This window comes from Oncorhynchus gorbuscha, linkage group LG02, assembly GCF_021184085.1.
Source record: "Oncorhynchus gorbuscha isolate QuinsamMale2020 ecotype Even-year linkage group LG02, OgorEven_v1.0, whole genome shotgun sequence".
NCBI lineage: Eukaryota > Metazoa > Chordata > Actinopteri > Salmoniformes > Salmonidae > Oncorhynchus > Oncorhynchus gorbuscha.
Genome location: NC_060174.1, coordinates 110,165,180 through 110,186,382, shown reverse-complemented (window position 1 = coordinate 110,186,382; position 21,203 = coordinate 110,165,180). Strand labels below are relative to the sequence as shown.

The window sequence follows — 21,203 nt, the reverse complement described above, 5'->3', positions numbered from 1 at the left end:
AAGAGAATGTAAGAGCCAGTAAGAGAATGTAAGAGCCAGTTAGAGCCAGTAAGAGAATGTAAGAGCCAGTAAGGGAATGTAAGAGCCAGTTAGTCAGTAAGGGAATGTAAGAGCCAGTTAGAGCCAGTTAGAGCCAGTTAGAGCCAGTGAGAGCCAGTAAGAGCCAGTAAGGGACAGTAAGAGCCAGTTAGAGCCAGTAAGAGAATGTAAGAGCCAGTTAGAGCCAGTAAGGGAATGTAAGAGCCAGTTAGTCAGTAAGGGAATGTAAGAGCCAGTTAGAGCCAGTTAGAGCCAGTTAGAGCCAGTTAGAGCCAGTTAGAGCCAGTAAGAGCCAGTTAGAGCCAGTAAGGGAATGTAAGAGCCAGTTAGAGCCAGTAAGAGAATGTAAGAGCCAGTAAGAGAATGTAAGAGCCAGTAAGGGAATGTAAGAGCCAGTTAGAGCCAGTTAGAGCCAGTAAGGGACAGTAAGAGCCAGTTAGAGCCAGTGAGATAATGTAAGAGCCAGTAAGAGAATGTAAGAGCCAGTTAGAGCCAGTAAGAGAATGTAAGAGCCAGTAAGGGAATGTAAGAGCCAGTTAGAGCCAGTAAGGGAATGTAAGGGACAGTAAGGGAATGTAAGAGCCAGTTAGAGCCAGTTAGAGCCAGTAAGAGCCAGTTAGAGCCAGTAAGGGACAGTAAGGGAATGTAAGAGCCAGTAAGAGAATGTAAGAGCCAGTAAGCGAATGTAAGAGCCAGTTAGAGCCAGTAAGAGAATGTTAGAGCCAGTTAGAGCCAGTAAGAGCCAGTAAGAGCCAGTAAGAGCCAGTTAGAGCCAGTTAGAGCCAGTAAGGGACAGTAAGAGCCAGTTAGAGCCAGTAAGGTAATGTAAGAGCCAGTTAGAGCCAGTAAGGGAATGTAAGAGCCAGTTAGAGCCAGTTGGAGCCAGTAAGGGAATGTAAGAGCCAGTTAGAGCCAGTTAGAGAATGTAAGAGCCGGTAAGAGCCGGTAAGAGCCGGTTCACTGCTTTGAACCCCTGAGCCATCAAGGTGGAAAAATCTGCCATTCTGCCCTTATAAGCAAGGCAATTAACTCCCAAGCTGATGGCAATGATTAAGGCAGCCACCCCATACTGCTCTGATTCAGAGGGGTTAAATGCAGACGCATTTCGGTTGAATGCATTCAGATGTGCAACTGAATTAGGTGTCCCCCTTCCCTTTCCCTCTAGAAGGGGAGACACGTTCACTCAACAAGAGATTACATACAGTAACAGCCATGACACAGACCTCCATCAACAGCAAAGTCCCCAGACAGTGATCACATGTGAGAGTGCTGATCTGGATCACATCTCTCTAACCCTAATAAACACTGGATCACATCTCTCTAACCCTAATAAACGCTGGATCACATCTCTCTAACCCTAATAAACACTGGATCACATCTCTCTAACCCTAATAAACACTGGATCACATCTCTCTAACCCTAATAAACACTGGATCACATCTCTCTAACCCTAATAAACACTGGATCACATCTCTCTAACCCTAATAAACACTGGATCACATCTCTCTAACCCTAATAAACACTGGATCACATCTCTCTAACCCTAATAAACACCGGATCACATCTCTCTAACCCTAATAAACACCGGATCACATCTCTCTAACCCTAATAAACACTGGATCACATCTCTCTAACCCTAATAAACACTGGATCACATCTCTCTAACCCTAATAAACACTGGATCACATCTCTCTAACCCTAATAAACACTGGATCACATCTCTCTAACCCTAATAAACACTGGATCACATCTCTCTAACCCTAATAAACACTGGATCACATCTCTCTAACCCTAATAAACACTGGATCACATCTCTCTAACCCTAATAAACACTGGGTCACATCTCTCTAACCCTAATAAACACTGGGTCACATCTCTCTAACCCTAATAAACACGATCACATCTCCCAACCCTAATAAACACTGGATCACATCTCTCTAACCCTAATAAACACTGGATCACATCTCTCTAACCCTAATAAACACTGGATCACATCTCTCTAACCCTAATAAACACTGGATCACATCTCTCTAACCCTAATAAACACTGGATCACATCTCTCTAACCCTAATAAACACTGGATCACATCTCTCTAACCCTAATAAACACTGGATCACATCTCTCTAACCCTGATAAACACTGGATCACATCTCTCTAACCCTGATAAACACTGGATCACATCTCTCTAACCCTGAAACACCGGATCACATCTCTCTAACCCTGATAAACACTGGATCACATCTCTCTAACCCTGATAAACACTGGATCACATCTCTCTAACCCTGATAGACACTGGATCACATCTCTCTAACCCTAATAAACACTGGATCACATCTCTCTAACCCTAATAAGCACTGGATCACATCTCTCTAACCCTAATAAACACTGGATCACATCTCTCTAACCCTGATAAACACTGGATCACATCTCTCTAACCCTGATAAACACTGGATCACATCTCCCAACCCTAATAAACACTGGATCACATCTCTCTAACCCTAATAAACACTGGATCACATCTCTCTAACCCTAATAAACACTGGATCACATCTCTCTAACCCTAATAAACACTGGATCACATCTCTCTAACCCTAATAAACACTGGATCACATCTCTCTAACCCTAATAAACACCGGATCACATCTCTCCAACCCTAATAAACACTGGATCACATCTCTCTAACCCTAATAAACACTGGATCACATCTCTAACCCTAATAAACACTGGATCACATCTCTCTAACCCTAATAAACACTGGATCACATCTCTCTAACCCTAATAAACACTGGATCACATTTCCCAACCCTAATAAACACTGGATCACATCTCTCTAACCCTAATAAACACTGGATCACAAGATAATTGAACAGGCGTTGAACACAGATTGTTGTGTGTTTTTTGTGTGTGTGAGTAATAATGTGTGTATGTGTGTACAGTGGATCCTACTTTAAAAGTTGCGAGGTTGTACAGCGGGACTTAGAGGTAACTACAAACCTCAGATTTCCCACTTCCTGGTTGGATTTTTTCTCCGGTTTATGCCTGCCATATGAGTTCTGTTATACTCACAGACATCATTCAAACAGTTTTAGAAACTTCAGAGTGTTTTCCATCCAATACTACTAATAATATGCATGTATTAGCAACTGGGCATGAGTAGCAGGCAGTTTACTCTGGGCACCTTATTCATCCAAGCTACTCAATACTGCCCCCATCCATAAGAAGTTAGAGGTACCCAGCATCATGGCTTCATTGCTCCAGACCACCACAAGAGGGAGGTAGAGCACTCATTATGCATTTGGGTCCCAAGGTTTTTATATGACTAATCATATATACACATATATATACATATAATCATATAGAGTGAATCTAATGACACATGTGACGTCGTCGCTGGTGATTTTCGTCAGAAAAGATGTCTGACAAAAACATTACGGTGGAAGCAAATGTAAGTAATTCTAACGTTTTATATTTATATTATTTTACTCGGCAAGTCAGTTAAGACGAAATTTTTATTTTCAATGAACGGCCTAGGAACGGTGGGTTAACTGCCTGTTCAGGGGCAGAACGACAGATTTGTACCTTGTCAGCTCGGGGATTTGAGCTTGCAACCTTTCGGTTACTAGTCCATCACTCTAACCACTAGGCTACCCTGCCACCCCATGATAATGCATGTCTGCATGTATGTATAATGCATGTCTGCATGTATGTATAATGCATGTCTGCATGTATGCATGTATGTATTACAGATATACACTTCAACAGTGTTTACCACTCCTGCTCCTGGGACATGAATGACTTCACATTGTAACTATGCAATAGACTAGAAACATGATTTAAGTAAAGGCTGATTTGTCATTCATATATACAGAATAAAAAACAGTAAGCTACACTTCCTATGCATATCTAACTCCCTTCATCTGCATTAATCTGAGGAGGTTCTCTCAGCCATGTAGACGATTGAATACAGGGTAGCTAAGTATATTTGTCACCAGAGCAGTTTAGAGCATATTACTATTTGCCTGTGAAAAACTAGACCTTCATACAAACTTGCTATACTGAATTCTTGACTCACAAGCGAAGGTGCTGCCATATCCCACAAGCGAGCCACTCCGTTGGAGAATGACATGTGGAAGAGGAATGAGATGGGAGTAACAATCCAGGCTATTTGCTCTGAGACATAATACTGTAATGAAACAAGCAGGTTTAGAACCCTCAACATTCGAGTCCATCCAGCTGTGCCAAATGTATTCATTGGGGTTGGGACTGAACGTGGCAGAAAACACTATGAGCTAAACAATAGACTATTCAACCTTTACTAAAGAATTGTCTAATAGCTGAGCTAGGTGTGACCCCCCCCCCAACTTGAGCTAGGTTTCTTAAAAATCATACAATGTGATTTTTTGGATTTTAGATTCCGTCTCTCACAGTTGAAGTGTACCTATGATCAAAATGACAGACCTCTACATGCTTTGTAAGTAGGAAAACCTGCAAAATCGGCAGTGTGTCAAATACTTGTCCTTCCCACCGTACGTATTTGATCACCTACCAACCAGTAAGAATTCCGACTCTCACAGACCTGTTTTTTTTAAAGAAGCTCCTCCTGTTCTCCACTCATTACCTGTATTAACTGCACCTGTTTGAACTCGCCATCATGGCTATTAGCAGAGCTATATTTTGTCCATTATAAATATTATTTTGGCCTTTATTCATATTACAATCGCTCACTGTCGTTTCTTTAAAAATTAAATATTCTCCAAAACATCGTTTTATATATAGCCTTCCCGGTGTGGACGTCTATTTCAGCACTGTTCCACGCTGCTCTGAGACAAGCATGGAGAACAACAATTGCTTTTTCGCTCATTCTAGATTAAATGAAAACAAAATCTCAAAAATATTGTTCGTTTAAAAAAATGATTATTATTATTCTCAGATATTGTCACAGATCCTAAAAGAAAATGTCCCTTAGATATTCATTATAGACATATATTATAAACATTCAGAGATATTAGTTTAGAATCCTCCAACCCTCTAAATAGATATTCACTTAGAATCCTCCAACCCTCTAAATAGATATTCATTTAGAATCCTCCAACCCTCTAAATAGATATTCATTTAGAATCCTCCAACCCTCTAAATAGATATTCATTTACATTTACATTTAAGTCATTTAGCAGACGCTCTTATCCAAATCCTCCAACCCTCTAAATAGATATTCATTTAGAATCCTCCAACCCTCTAAATGTAGTTATTGGCGGCTTTATTTACACATTTGTGAGAATGTCTCACCCCATGTTCAAGAATGGCCTTTTTCTCAATCACTCCAGTTTAAATGAAAATGAAAACTCCAAAATATTTTTACTTTTTTAAACAAAGCGCTTATTATTATGAATTAATTTAGAATGATATAAAATGCCCCTTAGATATTAATTTAGACAGAATCCTCCAATACTCTAAATGAAATGATTGGCGGAGAGTCACGTCATTGAATTTATTTTTTTCGATATACTGTAGGCCTCTACCGTAGGCAACATGAGTCTCACTAGTGTTGAGTAATGTGCTGTTAAAAGTGGGGTAGGTCTTATTTATTTAAAGAGCATATTGATGTTCGAAACAATAGGATTTGAAGCAAAAGCCTACAACTATTTTAGTTCCGTTTCACTCTGCTCTGAGACAAGCATGGGGACTGGTCTTGATAAATCAATGGGGACTGGTCTTAATAAATCAATAGGGACTGGTCTTAATAAATCAATGGGGACTGGTCTTGATAAATCAATGGGGACTGGTCTTAATAAATCAATGGGGACTGGTCTTAATAAATCAATGGGGACTGGTCTTAATAAATCAATGGGGACTGGTCTTAATAAATCAATGGGGACTGGTCTTAATAAATCAATGGGGACTGGTCTTAATAAATCAATGGGGACTGGTCTTAATAAATCAATGGGGACTGGTAGTGATAAATCAATGGGGACTGGTAGTGATAAATCAATGGGGACTGGTAGTGATAAATCAATGGGGACTGGTCTTAATAAATCAATGGGGACTGGTCTTAATAAATCAATGGGGACTGGTAGTGATAAATCAATGGGGACTGGTAGTGATAAATCAATGGGGACTGGTCTTAATAAATCAATGGGGACTGGTCTTAATAAATCAATGGGGACTGGTCTTAATAAATCAATGGGGACTGGTCTTAATAAATCAATGGAGACTGGTCTTAATAAATCAATGGGGACTGGTCTTAAAAAATCAATGGGGACTGGTCTTAATAAATCAATGGGGACTGGTCTTGATAAATCAATGGGGACTGGTAGTGCTATATCAATGGGGACTGGTAGTGATAAATCAATGGGGACTGGTCTTGATAAATCAATGGGGACTGGTAGTGATAAATCAATGGGGATTGGTAGTGATAAATCAATGGGGACTGGTAGTGATAAATCAATGGGGACTGGTAGTGATAAATCAATGGGGACTGGTAGTGATAAATCAATGGGGACTGGTAGTGATATATCAATGGGGACTGGTAGTGATATATCAATGGGGACTGGTAGTGATATATCAATGGGGACTGGTAGTGATATATCAATGGGGACTGGTAGTGATATATCAATGGGGACTGGTAGTGATATATCAATGGGGACTGGTAGTGATATATCAATGGGGACTGGTAGTGATAAATCAATGGTGACTGGTAGTGATATATCAATGGGGACTGGTAGTGATAAATCAATGGGGACTGGTCTTGATAAATCAATGGGGACTGGTAGTGATATATCAATGGGGACTGGTAGTGATATATCAATGGGGACTGGTAGTGATATATCAATGGGGACTGGTAGTGATATATCAATGGGGACTGGTAGTGATAAATCAATGGGGACTGGTAGTGATAAATTATTTATTTATTTAAAGAGCATATTGAAGTTCGAAACAATAGGATTTGAAGCAAAAGCCTACAACTATTTTAGCTCCGTTTCACTCTGCTCTGAGACAAGCATGGGGACTGTTCTTGATAAATCAATGGGGACTGGTCTTAATAAATCAATGGGGACTGGTCTTAATAAATCAATGGGGACTGGTCTTAATAAATCAATGGGGACTGGTCTTAATAAATCAATGGGGACTGGTCTTAAAAAATCAATGGGGACTGGTCTTAATAAATCAATGGGGACTGGTCTTGATAAATCAATGGGGACTGGTAGTGCTATATCAATGGGGACTGGTAGTGATAAATCAATGGGGACTGGTAGTGATAAATCAATGGGGACTGGTAGTGATAAATCAATGGTGACTGGTCTTAATAAATCAATGGGGACTGGTCTTAATAAATCAATGGGGACTGGTCTTAATAAATCAATGGGGACTGGTCTTAATAAATCAATGGGGACTGGTCTTAAAAAATCAATGGGGACTGGTCTTAATAAATCAATGGGGACTGGTCTTGATAAATCAATGGGGACTGGTAGTGCTATATCAATGGGGACTGGTAGTGATAAATCAAAGGGGACTGGTCTTGATAAATCAATGGGGACTGGTAGTGATAAATCAATGGGGATTGGTAGTGATAAATCAATGGGGACTGGTAGTGATAAATCAATGGGGACTGGTAGTGATAAATCAATGGGGACTGGTAGTGATAAATCAATGGGGACTGGTAGTGATAAATCAATGGGGACTGGTAGTGATAAATCAATGGGGACTGGTAGTGATAAATCAATGGGGACTGGTAGTGATATATCAATGGGGACTGGTAGTGATATATCAATGGGGACTGGTAGTGATATATCAATGGGGACTGGTAGTGATATATCAATGGGGACTGGTAGTGATATATCAATGGGGACTGGTAGTGATAAATCAATGGGGACTGGTAGTGATATATCAATGGGGACTGGTAGTGATATATCAATGGGGACTGGTAGTGATAAATCAATGGGGACTGGTAGTGATAAATCAATGGGGACTGGTAGTGATAGATCAATGGGGACTGGTAGTGATAGATCAATGGGGACTGGTAGTGATAAATCAATGGGGACTGGTAGTGATAGATTAATGGGGACTGGTAGTGATAAATCAATGGGGACTGGTAGTGATAAATCAATGGGGACTGGTAGTGATAAATCAATGGGGACTGGTAGTGATAAATCAATGGGGACTGGTAGTGATAAATCAATGGGGACTGGTAGTGATAAATCAATGGGGACTGGTAGTGATAAATCAATGGGGACTGGTAGTGATAAATCAATGGGGACTGGTGTTGATAAATCAATGGGGACTGGTAGTGATATATCAATGGAGACTGGTCTTGATAAATCAATGGGGACTGGTAGTGATAAATCAATGGGGACTGGTAGTGATATATCAATGGAGACTGGTCTTGATAAATCAATGGGGACTGGTAGTGATAAATCAATGGGGACTGGAAGTGATAAATCAATGGGGACTGGTAGTGATATATCAATGGGGACTGGTAGTGATAAATCAATGGGGACTGGTCTTAATAAATCAATGGGGACTGGTAGTGATATATCAATGGGGACTGGTAGTGATAAATCAATGGGGACTGGAAGTGATAAATCAATGGAGACTGGTAGTGATAAATCAATGGGGACTGGAAGTGATAAATCAATGGGGACTGGAAGTGATAAATCAATGGAGACTGGTAGTGATAAATCAATGGGGACTGGAAGTGATAAATCAATGGAGACTGGTGTTGATAAATCAATGGGGACTGGTAGTGATATATCAATGGGGACTGGTAGTGATAAATCAATGGGGACTGGTCTTGATAAATCAATGGGGACTGGTAGTGATAAATCAATGGGGAGTGGAAGTGATAAATCAATGGGGACTGGTAGTGATAAATCAATGGGGACTGGTAGTGATACATCAATGGGGACTGGTAGTGATAAATCAATGGGGACTGGTCTTAATAAATCAATGGGGACTGGTAGTGATATATCAATGGGGACTGGTAGTGATAAATCAATGGGGACTGGTAGTGATAAATCAATGGGGACTGGTAGTGATAAATCAATGGGGACTGGTAGTGATAAATCAATGGGGACTGGTAGTGATAAATCAATGGGGACTGGTAGTGATAAATCAATGGGGACTGGTAGTGATAAATCAATGGGGACTGGTCTTAATAAATCAATGGGGACTGGTAGTGATATATCAATGGGGACTGGTAGTGATATATCAATGGGGACTGGTAGTGATAAATCAATGGGGACTGGTAGTGATAAATCAATGGGGACTGGTAGTGATAAATCAATGGGGACTGGTAGTGATAAATCAATGGGGACTGGTAGTGATAAATCAATGGGGACTGGTCTTGATAAATCAATGGGGACTGGTAGTGATATATCAATGGGGACTGGTAGTGATATATCAATGGGGACTGGTAGTGATAAATCAATGGGGACTGGTAGTGATAAATCAATGGGGACTGGTAGTGATAGATCAATGGGGACTGGTAGTGATAGATCAATGGGGACTGGTAGTGATAGATCAATGGGGACTGGTAGTGATAAATCAATGGGGACTGGTAGTGATAGATTAATGGGGACTGGTAGTGATAGATCAATGGGGACTGGTAGTGATAAATCAATGGGGACTGGTAGTGATAAATCAATGGAGACTGGAAGTGATAAATCAATGGGGACTGGTAGTGATAAATCAATGGGGACTGGTAGTGATAAATCAATGGGGACTGGTAGTGATAAATCAATGGGGACTGGTAGTGATAAATCAATGGGGACTGGTAGTGATAAATCAATGGGGACTGGTAGTGATAAATCAATGGGGACTGGAAGTGATAATTCAATGGGGACTGGTAGTGATATATCAATGGAGACTGGTCTTGATAAATCAATGGGGACTGGAAGTGATAAATCAATGGGGACTGGTAGTGATAAATCAATGGGGACTGGTAGTGATACATCAATGGGGACTGGTAGTGATAAATCAATGGGGACTGGTATTAATAAATCAATGGGGACTGGTAGTGATATATCAATGGGGACTGGTAGTGATAAATCAATGGGGACTGGTAGTGATAAATCAATGGGGACTGGTAGTGATAAATCAATGCGGACTGGTAGTGATAAATCAATGGGGACTGGTAGTGATAAATCAATTGGGACTGGTAGTGATAAATCAATGGGGACTGGAAGTGATAAATCAATGGAGACTGGTGTTGATAAATCAATGGGGACTGGTAGTGATATATCAATGGAGACTGGTCTTGATAAATCAATCGGGACTGGTAGTGATAAATCAATGGGGACTGGAAGTGATAAATCAATGGGGACTGGTAGTGATAACTCAATGGGGACTGGTAGTGATAAATCAATGGGGACTGGTCTTAATAAATCAATGGGGACTGGTAGTGATATATCAATGGGGACTGGTAGTGATAAATCAATGGGGACTGGTAGTGATAAATCAATGGGGACTGGTAGTGATAAATCAATGGGGACTGGTAGTGATAAATCAATGGGGACTGGTAGTGATATATCAATGGGGACTGGTAGTGATATATCAATGGGGACTGGTAGTGATAAATCAATGGGGACTGGTAGTGATAGATCAATGGGGACTGGTAGTGATAGATCAATGGGGACTGGTAGTGATAGATCAATGGGGACTGGTAGTGATAAATCAATGGGGACTGGTAGTGATAGATTAATGGGGACTGGTAGTGATAGATCAATGGGGACTGGTAGTGATAAATCAATGGGGACTGGTAGTGATAAATCAATGGGGACTGGTAGTGATAAATCAATGGGGACTGGTAGTGATAAATCAATGGGGACTGGTAGTGATAGATTAATGGGGACTGGTAGTGATAGATCAATGGGGACTGGTAGTGATAAATCAATGGGGACTGGTAGTGATAAATCAATGGGGACTGGTAGTGATAAATCAATGGGGACTGGTAGTGATAAATCAATGGGGACTGGTAGTGATATATCAATGGAGACTGGTCTTGATAAATCAATCGGGACTGGTAGTGATAAATCAATGGGGACTGGAAGTGATAAATCAATGGGGACTGGTAGTGATAACTCAATGGGGACTGGTAGTGATAAATCAATGGGGACTGGTCTTAATAAATCAATGGGGACTGGTAGTGATATATCAATGGGGACTGGTAGTGATAAATCAATGGGGACTGGTAGTGATAAATCAATGGGGACTGGTAGTGATAAATCAATGGGGACTGGTAGTGATAAATCAATGGGGACTGGTAGTGATATATCAATGGGGACTGGTAGTGATATATCAATGGGGACTGGTAGTGATAAATCAATGGGGACTGGTAGTGATAGATCAATGGGGACTGGTAGTGATAGATCAATGGGGACTGGTAGTGATAGATCAATGGGGACTGGTAGTGATAAATCAATGGGGACTGGTAGTGATAGATTAATGGGGACTGGTAGTGATAGATCAATGGGGACTGGTAGTGATAAATCAATGGGGACTGGTAGTGATAAATCAATGGGGACTGGTAGTGATAAATCAATGGGGACTGGTAGTGATAAATCAATGGGGACTGGTAGTGATATATCAATGGGGACTGGTAGTGATATATCAATGGGGACTGGTAGTGATAAATCAATGGGGACTGGTAGTGATAAATCAATGGGGACTGGTAGTGATAGATCAATGGGGACTGGTAGTGATAGATCAATGGGGACTGGTAGTGATAGATCAATGGGGACTGGTAGTGATAAATCAATGGGGACTGGTAGTGATAGATTAATGGGGACTGGTAGTGATAGATCAATGGGGACTGGTAGTGATAAATCAATGGGGACTGGTAGTGATAAATCAATGGAGACTGGAAGTGATAAATCAATGGGGACTGGTAGTGATAAATCAATGGGGACTGGTAGTGATAAATCAATGGGGACTGGTAGTGATAAATCAATGGGGACTGGTAGTGATAAATCAATGGGGACTGGTAGTGATAAATCAATGGGGACTGGTAGTGATAAATCAATGGGGACTGGAAGTGATAAATCAATGGGGACTGGTAGTGATATATCAATGGAGACTGGTCTTGATAAATCAATGGGGACTGGTAGTGATAAATCAATGGGGACTGGAAGTGATAAATCAATGGGGACTGGTAGTGATAAATCAATGGGGACTGGTAGTGATACATCAATGGGGACTGGTAGTGATAAATCAATGGGGACTGGTATTAATAAATCAATGGGGACTGGTAGTGATATATCAATGGGGACTGGTAGTGATAAATCAATGGGGACTGGTAGTGATAAATCAATGGGGACTGGTAGTGATAAATCAATGCGGACTGGTAGTGATAAATCAATGGGGACTGGTAGTGATAAATCAATTGGGACTGGTAGTGATAAATCAATGGGGACTGGAAGTGATAAATCAATGGAGACTGGTGTTGATAAATCAATGGGGACTGGTGTTGATAAATCAATGGGGACTGGTAGTGATATATCAATGGAGACTGGTCTTGATAAATCAATCGGGACTGGTAGTGATAAATCAATGGGGACTGGACGTGATAAATCAATGGGGACTGGTAGTGATAACTCAATGGGGACTGGTAGTGATAAATCAATGGGGACTGGTCTTAATAAATCAATGGGGACTGGTAGTGATATATCAATGGGGACTGGTAGTGATAAATCAATGGGGACTGGTCTTAATAAATCAATGGGGACTGGTAGTGATATATCAATGGGGACTGGTAGTGATAAATCAATGGGGACTGGAAGTGATAAATCAATGGAGACTGGTGTTGATAAATCAATGGGGACTGGTAGTGATATATCAATGGAGACTGGTAGTGATAAATCAATGGGGACTGGTAGTGATATATCAATGGGGACTGGTAGTGATATATCAATGGGGACTGGTAGTGATAAATCAATGGGGACTGGTAGTGATAAATCAATGGGGACTGGTAGTGATAGATCAATGGGGACTGGTAGTGATAGATCAATGGGGACTGGTAGTGATAGATCAATGGGGACTGGTAGTGATAAATCAATGGGGACTGGTAGTGATAGATTAATGGGGACTGGTAGTGATAAATCAATGGGGACTGGTAGTGATAAATCAATGGGGACTGGTAGTGATAAATCAATGGGGACTGGTAGTGATAAATCAATGGGGACTGGTAGTGATAAATCAATGGGGACTGGTAGTGATAAATCAATGCGGACTGGTAGTGATAAATCAATGGGGACTGGTAGTGATAAATCAATGCGGACTGGTAGTGATAAATCAATGGGGACTGGTAGTGATAAATCAATTGGGACTGGTAGTGATAAATCAATGGGGACTGGAAGTGATAAATCAATGGAGACTGGTGTTGATAAATCAATGGGGACTGGTAGTGATATATCAATGGAGACTGGTCTTGATAAATCAATCGGGACTGGTAGTGATAAATCAATGGGGACTGGAAGTGATAAATCAATGGGGACTGGTAGTGATAACTCAATGGGGACTGGTAGTGATAAATCAATGGGGACTGGTCTTAATAAATCAATGGGGACTGGTAGTGATATATCAATGGGGACTGGTAGTGATAAATCAATGGGGACTGGTAGTGATAAATCAATGGGGACTGGTAGTGATAAATCAATGGGGACTGGTAGTGATAAATCAATGGGGACTGGTAGTGATAAATCAATGGGGACTGGTAGTGATAAATCAATGGGGACTGGTAGTGATAAATCAATGGGGACTGGTCTTAATAAATCAATGGGGACTGGTAGTGATATATCAATGGGGACTGGTAGTGATATATCAATGGGGACTGGTAGTGATAAATCAATGGGGACTGGTAGTGATAAATCAATGGGGACTGGTAGTGATAAATCAATGGGGACTGGTAGTGATAAATCAATGGGGACTGGTAGTGATAAATCAATGGGGACTGGTAGTGATATATCAATGGGGACTGGTAGTGATATATCAATGGGGACTGGTAGTGATAAATCAATGGGGACTGGTAGTGATAAATCAATGGGGACTGGTAGTGATAGATCAATGGGGACTGGTAGTGATAAATCAATGGGGACTGGTAGTGATAGATCAATGGGGACTGGTAGTGATAGATCAATGGGGACTGGTAGTGATAGATCAATGGGGACTGGTAGTGATAAATCAATGGGGACTGGTAGTGATAGATTAATGGGGACTGGTAGTGATAGATCAATGGGGACTGGTAGTGATAAATCAATGGGGACTGGTAGTGATAAATCAATGGAGACTGGAAGTGATAAATCAATGGGGACTGGTAGTGATAAATCAATGGGGACTGGTAGTGATAAATCAATGGGGACTGGTAGTGATAAATCAATGGGGACTGGTAGTGATAAATCAATGGGGACTGGTAGTGATAAATCAATGGGGACTGGTAGTGATAAATCAATGGGGACTGGAAGTGATAAATCAATGGGGACTGGTAGTGATATATCAATGGAGACTGGTCTTGATAAATCAATGGGGACTGGTAGTGATAAATCAATGGGGACTGGAAGTGATAAATCAATGGGGACTGGTAGTGATAAATCAATGGGGACTGGTAGTGATACATCAATGGGGACTGGTAGTGATACATCAATGGGGACTGGTAGTGATAAATCAATGGGGACTGGTATTAATAAATCAATGGGGACTGGTAGTGATATATCAATGGGGACTGGTAGTGATAAATCAATGGGGACTGGTAGTGATAAATCAATGGGGACTGGTAGTGATAAATCAATGCGGACTGGTAGTGATAAATCAATGGGGACTGGTAGTGATAAATCAATTGGGACTGGTAGTGATAAATCAATGGGGACTGGAAGTGATAAATCAATGGAGACTGGTGTTGATAAATCAATGGGGACTGGTAGTGATATATCAATGGAGACTGGTCTTGATAAATCAATCGGGACTGGTAGTGATAAATCAATGGGGACTGGAAGTGATAAATCAATGGGGACTGGTAGTGATAACTCAATGGGGACTGGTAGTGATAAATCAATGGGGACTGGTCTTAATAAATCAATGGGGACTGGTAGTGATATATCAATGGGGACTGGTAGTGATAAATCAATGGGGACTGGTCTTAATAAATCAATGGGGACTGGTAGTGATATATCAATGGGGACTGGTAGTGATAAATCAATGGGGACTGGTCTTAATAAATCAATGGGGACTGGTAGTGATATATCAATGGGGACTGGTAGTGATAAATCAATGGGGACTGGAAGTGATAAATCAATGGAGACTGGTGTTGATAAATCAATGGGGACTGGTAGTGATATATCAATGGAGACTGGTAGTGATAAATCAATGGGGACTGGTCTTGATAAATCAATGGGGACTGGTAGTGATAAATCAATGGGGACTGGTAGTGATAAATCAATGGGGACTGGAAGTGATAAATCAATGGAGACTGGTGTTGATAAATCAATGGGGACTGGTAGTGATATATCAATGGGGACTGGTAGTGATAAATCAATGGGGACTGGTAGTGATAAATCAATGGGGACTGGTCTTAATAAATCAATGGGGACTGGTAGTGATATATCAATGGGGACTGGTAGTGATAAATCAATGGGGACTGGTAGTGATAAATCAATGGGGACTGGTAGTGATAAATCAATGGGGACTGGTAGTGATAAATCAATGGGGACTGGTAGTGATAAATCAATGGGGACTGGTAGTGATAAATCAATGGGGACTGGTAGTGATAAATCAATGGGGACTGGTCTTAATAAATCAATGGGGACTGGTAGTGATATATCAATGGGGACTGGTAGTGATAAATCAATGGGGACTGGTAGTGATAAATCAATGGGGACTGGTCTTAATAAATCAATGGGGACTGGTAGTGATATATCAATGGGGACTGGTAGTGATAAATCAATGGGGACTGGTAGTGATAAATCAATGGGGACTGGTAGTGATAAATCAATGGGGACTGGTAGTGATAAATCAATGGGGACTGGTAGTGATAAATCAATGGGGACTGGTAGTGATAAATCAATGGGGACTGGTAGTGATAAATCAATGGGGACTGGTCTTAATAAATCAATGGGGACTGGTAGTGATATATCAATGGGGACTGGTAGTGATAAATCAATGGGGACTGGTAGTGATAAATCAATGGGGACTGGTAGTGATAAATCAATGGGGACTGGTAGTGATAAATCAATGGGGACTGGTAGTGATAAATCAATGGGGACTGGTAGTGATAAATCAATGGGGACTGGTAGTGATAAATCAATGGGGACTGGTAGTGATAAATCAATGGGGACTGGTAGTGATATATCAATGGGGACTGGTAGTGATATATCAATGGGGACTGGTAGTGATAAATCAATGGGGACTGGTAGTGATAAATCAATGGGGACTGGTAGTGATAGATTAATGGGGACTGGTAGTGATAGATCAATGGGGACTGGTAGTGATAAATCAATGGAGACTGGTAGTGATAAATCAATGGAGACTGGAAGTGATAAATCAATGGGGACTGGTAGTGATAAATCAATGGGGACTGGTAGTGATAAATCAATTGGGACTGGTAGTGATAAATCAATTGGGACTGGTAGTGATAAATCAATGGGGACTGGTAGTGATAAATCAATGGGGACTGGTAGTGATAAATCAATTGGGACTGGTAGTGATAAATCAATGGGGACTGGAAGTGATAAATCAATGGAGACTGGTGTTGATAAATCAATGGGGACTGGTAGTGATATATCAATGGAGACTGGTCTTGATAAATCAATCGGGACTGGTAGTGATAAATCAATGGGGACTGGAAGTGATAAATCAATGGGGACTGGTAGTGATAAATCAATGGGGACTGGTCTTGATAAATCAATGGGGACTGGTAGTGATAAATCAATGGGGACTGGTCTTAATAAATCAATGGGGACTGGTAGTGATATATCAATGGGGACTGGTAGTGATAAATCAATGGGGACTGGTCTTAATAAATCAATGGGGACTGGTAGTGATATATCAATGGGGACTGGTAGTGATAAATCAATGGGGACTGGAAGTGATAAATCAATGGAGACTGGTGTTGATAAATCAATGGGGACTGGTAGTGATATATCAATGGAGACTGGTAGTGATAAATCAATGGGGACTGGTCTTGATAAATCAATGGGGACTGGTAGTGATAAATCAATGGGGACTGGTAGTGATAAATCAATGGGGACTGGAAGTGATAAATCAATGGAGACTGGTGTTGATAAATCAATGGGGACTGGTAGTGATATATCAATGGGGACTGGTAGTGATAAATCAATGGGGACTGGTAGTGATAAATCAATGGGGACTGGTAGTGATAAATCAATGGGGACTGGTAGTGATAAATCAATGGGGACTGAAAGTGATAAATCAATGGGGACTGGTAGTGATAAATCAATGGGGACTGGTAGTGATACATCAATGGGGACTGGTAGTGATACATCAATGGGGACTGGTAGTGATAAATCAATGGGGACTGGTAGTGATAAATCAATGGGGACTGGAAGTGATAAATCAATGGAGACTGGTAGTGATATATCAATGGGGACTGGTAGTGATAAATCAATGGGGACTGGAAGTGATAAATCAATGGAGACTGGTGTTGATAAATCAATGGGGACTGGTAGTGATATATCAATGGGGACTGGTAGTGATAAATCAATGGGGACTGGTAGTGATAAATCAATGGGGACTGGTAGTGATAAATCAATGGGGACTGGTAGTGATAAATCAATGGGGACTGGTAGTGATAAATCAATGGGGACTGGTAGTGATAAATCAATGGGGACTGGTAGTGATAAATCAATGGGGACTGGAAGTGATAAATCAATGGGGACTGGAAGTGATAAATCAATGGAGACTGGTGTTGATATATCAATGGGGACTGGTAGTGATAAATCAATGGGGACTGGTAGTGATAAATCAATGGGGACTGGTAGTGATAAATCAATGTGGACTGGTAGTGATAAATCAATGGGGACTGGTAGTGATAAATCAATGGGGACTGGTAGTGATAAATCAATGGGGACTGGTAGTGATATATCAATGGGGACTGGTAGTGATAAATCAATGGGGACTGGTAGTGATATATCAATGGGGACTGGTAGTGATAAATCAATGGGGACTGGTAGTGATAAATCAATGGGGACTGGTCTTGATAAATCAATGGGGACTGGTAGTGATAAATCAATGGGGACTGGTCTTAATAAATCAATGGGGACTGGTAGTGATATATCAATGGGGACTGGTAGTGATAAATCAATGGGGACTGGTAGTGATAAATCAATGGGGACTGGTAGTGATAAATCAATGGGGACTGGTCTTGATAAATCAATGGGGACTGGTAGTGATAAATCAATGGGGACTGGTAGTGATAAATCAATGGGGACTGGTAGTGATAAATCAATGGGGACTGGTAGTGATAAATCAATGGGGACTGGTAGTGATAAATCAATGGGGACTGGTAGTGATAAATCAATGGGGACTGGTAGTGATAAATCAATGGGGACTGGTCTTGATAAATCAATGGGGACTGGTAGTGATAAATCAATGGGTACTGGTCTTAATAAATCAATGGGGACTGGTAGTGATATATCAATGGGGACTGGTAGTGATAAATCAATGGGGACTGGTAGTGATAAATCGATGGGGACTGGTAGTGATAAATCAATGGGGACTGGTAGTGATAAATCAATGGGGACAGGTAGTGATAAATCAATGGGGACAGGTAGTGATAAATCAATGGGGACTGGTAGTGATATATCAATGGGGACTGGTAGTGATAAATCAATGGGGACTGGTAGTGATAAATCAATGGGGACTGGTAGTGATAAATCAATGGGGACTTGTAGTGATAAATCAATGGGGACTTGTAGTGATAAATCAATGGGGACTTGTAGTGATAAATCAATGGGGACTGGTAGTGATAAATCAATGGGGACTGGTAGTGATATATCAATGGGGACTGGTAGTGATAAATCAATGGGGACTGGTAGTGATAAATCAATGGGGACTGGTAGTGATAAATCAATGGGGACTGGTAGTGATAAATCAATGGGGACTGGTAGTGATAAATCAATGGGGACTGGTCTTGATAAATCAATGGGGACTGGTAGTGATATATCAATGGGGACTGGTAGTGATAAATCAATGGGGACTGGTCTTAATAAATCAATGGGGACTGGTAGTGATATATCAATGGGGACTGGTAGTGATAAATCAATGGGGACTGGAAGTGATAAATCAATGGAGACTGGTGTTGATAAATCAATGGGGACTGGTAGTGATATATCAATGGAGACTGGTAGTGATAAATCAATGGGGACTGGTCTTGATAAATCAATGGGGACTGGTAGTGATAAATCAATGGGGCCTGGTAGTGATAAATCAATGGGGACTGGAAGTGATAAATCAATGGAGACTGGTGTTGATAAATCAATGGGGACTGGTCTTGATAAATCAATGGGGACTGGTAGTGATATATCAATGGGGACAGGTAGTGATAAATCAATGGGGACTGGTAGTGATAAATCAATGGGGACTGGAAGTGATAAATCAATGGAGACTGGTAGTGATATATCAATGGGGACTGGTAGTGATAAATCAATGGGGACTGGAAGTGATAAATCAATGGAGACTGGTGTTGATAAATCAATGGGGACTGGTAGTGATATATCAATGGGGACTGGTAGTGATAAATCAATGGGGACTGGTAGTGATAAATCAATGGGGACTGGAAGTGATAAATCAATGGAGACTGGTGTTGATAAATCAATGGGGACTGGTAGTGATATATCAATGGGGACTGGTAGTGATAAATCAATGGGGACTGGTCTTGATTAATCAATGGGGACTGGTAGTGATAAATCAATGGGGACTGGTAGTGATAAATCAATGGGGACTGGTAGTGATAAATCAATGGGGACTGGTAGTGATAAATCAATGGGGACTGGTAGTGATAAATCAATGGGGACTGGTAGTGATATATCAATGGGGACTGGTAGTGATAAATCAATGGGGACTGGAAGTGATAAATCAATGGAGACTGGTGTTGATAAATCAATGGGGACTGGTAGTGATATATCAATGGGGACTGGTAGTGATAAATCAATGGGGACTGGTAGTGATAAATCAATGGGGACTGGTAGTGATAAATCAATGGGGACTGGTAGTGATAAATCAATGGGGACTGGTAGTGATAAATCAATGGGGACTGGTAGTGATATATCAATGGGGACTGGTAGTGATAAATCAATGGGGACTGGTAGTGATAAATCAATGGGGACTGGTCTTGATAAATCAATGGGGACTGGTAGTGATAAATCAATGGGGACTGGTCTTAATAAATCAATGGGGACTGGTAGTGATATATCAATGGGGACTGGTAGTGATAAATCAATGGGGACTGGTAGTGATAAATCAATGGGGACTGGTAGTGATAAATCAATGGGGACTGGTAGTGATAAATCAATGGGGACTGGTAGTGATAAATTAATGGGGACTGGTAGTGATAAATTAATGGGGACTGGTAGTGATAAATCAATGGGGACTGGTCTTGATAAATCAATGGGGACTGGTCTTGATAAATCAATGGGGACTGGTAGTGATATATCAATGGGGACTGGTCTTGATATATCAATGGGGACTGGTAGTGATATCAATGGGGACTGGTAGTGATAAATCAATGGGGACTGGTCTTGATATATCAATGGGGACTGGTAGTGATAAATCAATGGGGACTGGTAGTGATAAATCAATGGGGACTGGTGTTGATAAATCAATGGGGACTGGTAGTGATAAATCAATGGGGACTGGTAGTGATATATCAATGGGGACTGGTCTTGATATATCAATGGGGACTGGTAGTGATATATCAATGGGGACTGGTAGTGATAAATCAATGGGGACTGGTCTTGATATATCAATGGGGACTGGTAGTGATATATCAATGGGGACTGGTAGTGATAAATCAATGGGGACTGGTAGTGATAAATCAATGGGGACTGGTAGTGATAAATCAATGGGGACTGGTAGTGATAAATCAATGGGGACTGGTAGTGATATATCAATGGGGACTGGTAGTGATAAATCAATGGGGACTGGTAGTGATAAATCAATGGGGA

At 40.9% G+C, this 21,203-nt stretch overlaps 1 protein-coding gene across 4 annotated transcripts in view; it reads left to right on the top strand.

The window, feature by feature from the left end:
- LOC124015538 (cell adhesion molecule 2-like) overlaps positions 1-21,203 on the top strand; it is a 946,327-nt gene that overhangs the window by 584,972 nt on the left and 340,152 nt on the right. The gene's annotated exons all lie outside the window — the stretch shown is intronic.